Genomic DNA, 6994 nt, shown 5'->3' with positions numbered 1-6994 from the left:
GTATATATATGTGTGTGTGTGTGTATATATATGTGTGTGTGTGTGTATATATGTCATTTTAGAGTTGAAAGCAATGTAAGCATGATAAACTCTTTCTCAATCGATGCATTAATATTCTAAATTGCTTTGTTTTGACTGTCTGTTGTGGGGAAAGAACGTGGGGAGGAGATACAGAGGAGTGGGAAACGGAGGACTGGGAAAGGTGGGGAACTTATTTCTAGCAGTAGACCGGGCTGTGAGGTGGTTAATTAATTTATTTATTTTACATCCCACAGGTTCTGAGATGTAAAATTAATTTGAAGTTGAGTTTTTGAGATTTCTCTGTTTGTGCACCTGCAAAATAGGGGGAAATCTGTATAACTTGACATGCATGTAACACAGACTTTCCAATTATTATACACTGCCTGGCCAAAAGAAAAAATACAATGCATCAGATAAAACATCTTAGGAGATTGCAGAAACTACTACAATTGGGTTAAAAACTGTCCAGCGCATTATTACCATCATGCCTAGTGTCTACTGTACAAGCCTGTCAGGGGGCAGGGCAATGATCTGAGGTTGTTGCAGGTGGTCAGGTCTAGGAATCTTATTCAAACAATGCCGCAGTGAATACAKGCCATAAGCAAAGCTAAAGTTGGTCCAACAAAATATTATTTTATTTAATTTAACTGTTACTGTATTTAATCAAGCAAATCCCATTGAGATCACAGAGCTTTTTTGCTAGGGAGGCCTGGGCCTGAGGCAACCTGCTGTACATATTTTTAGGGTGTTGGGGGGAAACTGGAGTATATCGAGAGAACCCATGCAAGCACGAGGAGAAAATGCAAACTCCCCTGGTCTGAAGCTGGGATCGAACCCAGACCTTCTTGCTGTGAGGCGACAGTGCTAACCACTGAGCCATTTTGCCACCAAGTGTGTGATCTCTTTTTTTTTTTTGGTGGCACCTGTTTTTTTGGCCAGGCAGTGTATGATTATCTCAAGAAATTCAGAAGTATTTGTAGCCACTTTTTAAAATTCTCTTCAAACGGCCTCACATTTGTAATCAGACCAACAAAAGAGTTCTTTATAAATTTTAAAGCCGTCTACTCCCAGTTTGAAGACCGTGTAGAAGGGATTTAGAAAATTCCCAACGTCAGCAGTTCATTATAAACTGTAATGGTGGAGTCACCAGGGCAATATTACCACTGTGTGCACTTTRTTGGAGGTAGAAGGTGAGGAATGAACCAGAGCTTTGTTTGGAGGTTTAGTGGCAGATCGCTTTAAAGAGTGGGAATGATAGAGGGTACCACGAAGAAAATGGAAAGGAATAGAACGGTTTAGAGGGAGTAAGGGGTTATGGAGAGATGTGATGAAAGTTCATGTGGAAAACAGAAAAGGAGTTGTAGGCTGACTGACAGAATGAAAAACATGCGAGACCTGTATTTACGAGAGGACAGTGGAAAGCCTCTTTGAAGAGAAAGAGACAGGTAAAGATGCTCCGCGCAATTGAAGTCTGCTCTTTTAATCCAGAGAGTGCTTTTACCTTTTGGTCCTTCATGATTTCTTCTTGAGCTTTTTTTTTTTTTTTTTTTGTGTGTGTGTGTGTGTGTGTGTGTGTGTGTGTGTGTGTGTGTGTGTGTGTGTGTTTTAGGGTTAGATGTTTAATTTAGGCTAGTGGGATGCAGTGATGTTCTTGTTTTAATTGTTTTACGTAATCACTTTTCAATGATCAAAAAAAATTGAAACTTGCAAATTTGTTCCTAATGCATATTTACCAACTCAAAATGTTTCACTTGGATTTATTTTAAAAGATACCAAGTTTGACTGTAAAATTTGGTCTCTGTGGAAGAGTATCAGGGAAGGACAAAACGCAATAACATGCAGCCTCTTACTGTTTTCCTCCTTATATTATAAATATAAGGGCTACATCAACAACGGAAAAAAAAAAATTTGCTTACTGGGTCACGTTCCCCCTATGGTGTATAATTCCACTTAAAAGTTAAAATAAATGTGGAAAAAAAAATTTTCAAGATAAAAGTTAAAATGTCGAGGAAAAAGAAAGAAAAATGATCAAACTAATGTTTCAAGACTAAGCCTGAGGAAACAAAGCTATTGTGCTCAAAAACTTTCCTGTGTTTGTTCCGTTCTTTATTATTCTAGCCGAGGGTTATGGGTTCTCTTTTACTGGGTAAACTACAAAATAGCAAAACCAAGCTTTGTCTTGAACCATCCGAGGTGCAGTTTACTACACCCACAGCAGCATATCGCACATTTCCTTCAGTCCTTTCAAATAAGTCTTAAACAAATACCCCAAAATATCCTCAAATAATCCGAACTGTTAAGTTACAGAGCACTCACTAAATAAGTGTAGGTCACTATATAACACATGGCTTTTTGCTGGTGTAGATTCTCAGTCTTAATAGCATGACTATGATAGGTTTTTGCGCTGATGATGGTTTGTTTTGTTCAAAAACCCCATCAGGATCATGGATAGTAATGTAGTCTGAGGTTTTAAGCATCTCTTCCAGTTTGCTGAAACGTATCAGAGCTCCTCTTCTAGTTTATCTCTKTTAATGAAATTGCTGCATTCTGACTCAGTGCCAAATTCATTGAAACAGCATTGCAGATTTTATATAACCCTTCCAGCAAAAAAGACTCTTACATTTAGAGATGGGGGAAAAAACTATTATATATATATTGATTTTTTTTTCATTAAAAAAGAAACAAAAAAAGCAATTCACGTTTGTAAAGAAATTTCTCAATAGTTGTTCAGCCTGCTTAGAGAGGCAGGTAAATTACTAAATCATTAGTATCATTAGTCTTGATGTTTTGTTACATTAAGCTATTAAGTTGACAGGTAACTGCTCGAGTGAATTGGTTGAATGCATTAATCCCTTTACAGTTAGCTTCACGGCTTTATTTGTAAGCATGTAAAAAATAAAACAGGTCAATTTAGGCAAGGTAGTGAGCATGTGTAGAGAAATATCAATTCTAGGAGTGAGGTGTGTTTGCCAGGGGTAATTAGTTTTACAGAAATGCTATAAAGATCAATTAAAAAAATGAGAAAAGTAAAAAAAAAATTTGTCAAAGCGGAAAATACTTTTTTTGTTGATAGCCTCAGTGAATTCTGCCTCATTGTAGTGTGAGCTATTTATCCTCTGTTTGTGGCTTTATTTTATCCTGAAATGAAAATTTCTCTGAATCTCCAGGAGGACTTCAATAAACAGCCACTGCGGCTTTTTTTTATTTATTTTTTATTTTTATTTTTATTTTGTCCTGATTGGGTTTGGGGCTTTGGGAGTTCAACATTGTTCACAAGTCATTGTGCAGTACATTAGAGGGAAAACAAAACAAAAAAAAAAACTTTTGAGGTGATTATCTTTTAATGTCTTGAAATTTTAACAAATGAACGAATGAACTGAAGCAAAGAAAACAGCTGCACAAGCAGTGAATTCACTTTGTTTTCCTATTTTCTTAACAATAAAAAAGTACTGTAGGCAGTATTTTTTTTTCAATTTGGATTTTTGTGAATTTTTCACTGTCTGGGAGCTTTGAAACAAAGTTGGAGAAATAGTTGGAAAACAACCATGTTTTTAACAGCATCTCTGAGACTTTGGGATCAGGTTGWGTTTGGAAGCTTCATCTTGTGTTGAATGCTGAGTTAAAGAGTTGTTTTTGTTTCAAATTTCTCTGCTTKGTCTTCTTTTGTGTTCAGCCTTTTTAAATAATCATGAAAGTCTTTCATTTCTGATTTCATTTTCTAATTCATCATTCATTCCTGCTTGCTTTGCCCTCCTCAGGATAGTGTTGCTGGATGGAGCCCATCCCGGCTCTGTAAGTTCCCTGGACTTGTCACCAGTCAGGCTCAGGGCCATGAATTATTCAGCTTATTGAATTTTATTGTTAATTTTAGTTCTCTTTATTTAGTCAAATTATTTCTACTTCTTTCAGTCACTTCCTTGATAGTCCATTAAATTTATTTGCTTCCAAAAACGAAATACAGTATGTCAACAGTCCTTTTTTGGCCACATGCCTTCCAACTTGCAACTAACAAATCGTTTTTTGGCATGTCGCCCCAACATATGCTTACTATTATAAGTATCTTCTATTACTCTTGCATAGCTAATTAATAYAGCTCAAGTGTCAACATCAACAAAGTGTTTCAAAATAGAAAAAAGTCTTAAACACTGATCTCAGCTACTGCTCATGATTGTTGCGTCTTTCATCTTTTTGTTTAAGAAAGGAAAGCGTCCACATGTTTGGAACTTGGGGTCAGTAGAAGTGCACGCATCTCAAAGTTCTGCATCATAAAAACCCACAAATAAAACAGTTTTCAAGTACAGAKAAGTTTGCTGTCCCTATATCACTAGCTAGGATCTTCACTGGTCCAATGGTCCAGCAGAGGATGCATGTCATCTGGCAGAAAAGCTCATCTGTGACCATTATTTTCTACTTTATACAGTGGCAGAAACGGATGTTGGGACACACTGAGTTTCTTTGGGGTGGATATGTCGGCTAGGTTTTGCCAGATTCTGACTGTAAAAGTGCCGTCAAGAAACAAAGAGTCTATTCATTATCAGCCATTTGTTCCAGAGTCTGGTTGAGGGTAGCGGGAAGGTTGAGACGTCTCTTTTCACAGCCCTCTCTTCCAGCTGTTCTGGGAGGATTCCGAGGCATTCCCAGGCCAGCTGAGACACTTCCTCCAGCGTGTCCTTGGTCTCTTACCAGTTGGAAATGCCCTGAAAGCTTCCATACGAACCCGTCCTTACAAGATGCCTGAACCGCTCCAACTCAGTCAAGAAACATCTTGGCGTGTCTTTGCAGATGAAGCACAACTATTCAACAAACTCATTGGATTTGACTGTTTAATTTTGGACCATGGTCCATCCCTACTGAGAAAATATGGAGATCAAAAAATTACGACAATCTCTGAAGACGATTGGATTTAGCTTTTGCTTTTGTATAGGCATTTTTTAATTTTTTAAGGGTTGGGGGAAACTTTAAAAATAAGACGTATCATGCTTTTATGGCCATGTTTACACAAAGCTGGATTTCAGTGAAAGCCAAGCATTTTTGATGTGAGCTCATTTACATGTCACTGGTGATTGGAGTCTCTGACAGTGTATTCACTAGGTTCAGATGTAACTGTGATCATGGAGACAATGAGACTGGCAATGAAATTAAATTAAACTAAACTAAACAGTCAAATGTTCATGCAATAGTTGTGTTTCATCTGCAAAGACACGCAAAGATGTTTCTTGATTGCAGAGGTATCATGTAAATGTGTGATTTTTGCCCCAATAAACATAGAAAAACACCACAGAGACCGGTCTTGTGTAAACGGGGATAAATCCTTCCTTTTCACAWTGAAATCATTGAGTTGTAGTCCGTATATAGTGGAACTGCAATGCATTGGTCTGAATTCCTCCTTACAGTAGCTTCCCTCCACCACTGTTCTCATGTGCGAGAGCAACTCTTCTGGGGTGGTCTCCTTAAATGCAAAGAAGGCACTTCAGCTGCAGAAATTTGTAAGCTGGACGTCTGACTATATTTAGTAATTCTGCAGCGCATACCTTGATGTAATAGTTCAGAAAACATCATGGGAAATGGACAATTGAACGGTCTGAAAAATATGACCCAGACATAATATAAATGGTCTACCTGTGCAGCACCAGGAGATACTAAACTCAGAATTTCTGCACTCCTAGAGATGCCAAGTACAMAACAAAATACATTTAACAGCAAAAACAGTGCACTTTGCATGATTTGTCTCCTTTTAATGGAGTCCGAAAATAGGAAAAATAAACTTGGACAGAACGGCTGATGAATATAGATAAACAGGTTAGCAAATTTTCCACTTGATTTCACGCAAGTATTTCTCTACTTTTAAAGGCTACATCACAAACACGCGGAAACAGACACTTGCATACAAAGTATGATTGGGATCGCTGTGTAATGAAAGACCTTTACTTAAATGTCACAAATTAGATTCAGCTAATAACATGAAGAAGAGACTAATATTAAAATTCTAAATTTCAGTAAACACTATAAATTGATTTGAAATGGCCTTTAAGCACCAAAGTCCTTCCTAGTATTGATATCTAAATTGTGAAGTGGCAGGTAAATGTGTTCAGAATGAARAGCAGCTTTCCCAAGAGTGCAATAGTAATTTCCTCTCACTTTATCATTAACCCCGCTTCATCCAGGTAGATAATGATGCAAATGGAAAAGGTTTCCACAACCTTGACATACCTTAGAAAAACACCAGTCCTACCAAATATGAAGTTAATAATTAAAAAAGGATTACTTGCAGTAAACATTTCAGTATCACTGTAGATAATTTTTTGCCTTTAGGCACTTAGTTAAAAAAAGGCTTTGCTTGGGATTAAAAGTAAACACACCAACACCAACAGCATGCAATGTGATTGTGGATTCATGTATGCAGCGGTTATAAAATGTAACCACTGGCCAAGCGCTGACATTTCTTGCACCAGCCCTTCTCACTGTCTCTTGTTAGCTGAAGTTCAGTCATATTACAGTATTCATTAGGTTGCACTTATGCAATCCCCCCTGTTGAAAATCATGTCTGTGTGCTGTGGGAACTAATGTGACTGACAGTTAGAGCAGCCTTGTAGTGTGGATGTCAAATTGAGGCTACCTCTGCCACGAGTGTGCATCCATGAGTGCGAGACCTCACAGGAAACAACTAGTTCTTGCTCTGCTTGCAGCCTGGAGCAAAGCGAGCAACAAGCACACCGAGCAAAAACAGGGTCTTCAATCCATTAAAGCAAACGTCCTCTTCTGACTGAACCTTTACATTTCGCTCTACCTTAAATTGTTGTCTGATCTTTAAGTTGAAATTCCTGGCAAACTTTATATTTTCCTCAACCATTGTCCTTGGTTAATGTGTAGCCTCGGTGGACACGCAACTCTTTTTGTCAGGTTTGTGTTTATTGCTCCTGTCTGCCTCTCAGACGATTTATGTTTATGTAGTGTTGGTTGTCAAACTCCAACC

Source organism: Austrofundulus limnaeus, unplaced genomic scaffold (genome assembly GCF_001266775.1).
Source record: "Austrofundulus limnaeus strain Quisiro unplaced genomic scaffold, Austrofundulus_limnaeus-1.0 Scaffold50, whole genome shotgun sequence".
In the NCBI taxonomy this organism is placed as follows: Eukaryota; Metazoa; Chordata; class Actinopteri; order Cyprinodontiformes; family Rivulidae; genus Austrofundulus; species Austrofundulus limnaeus.
This window is presented reverse-complemented; position numbering follows the sequence as displayed.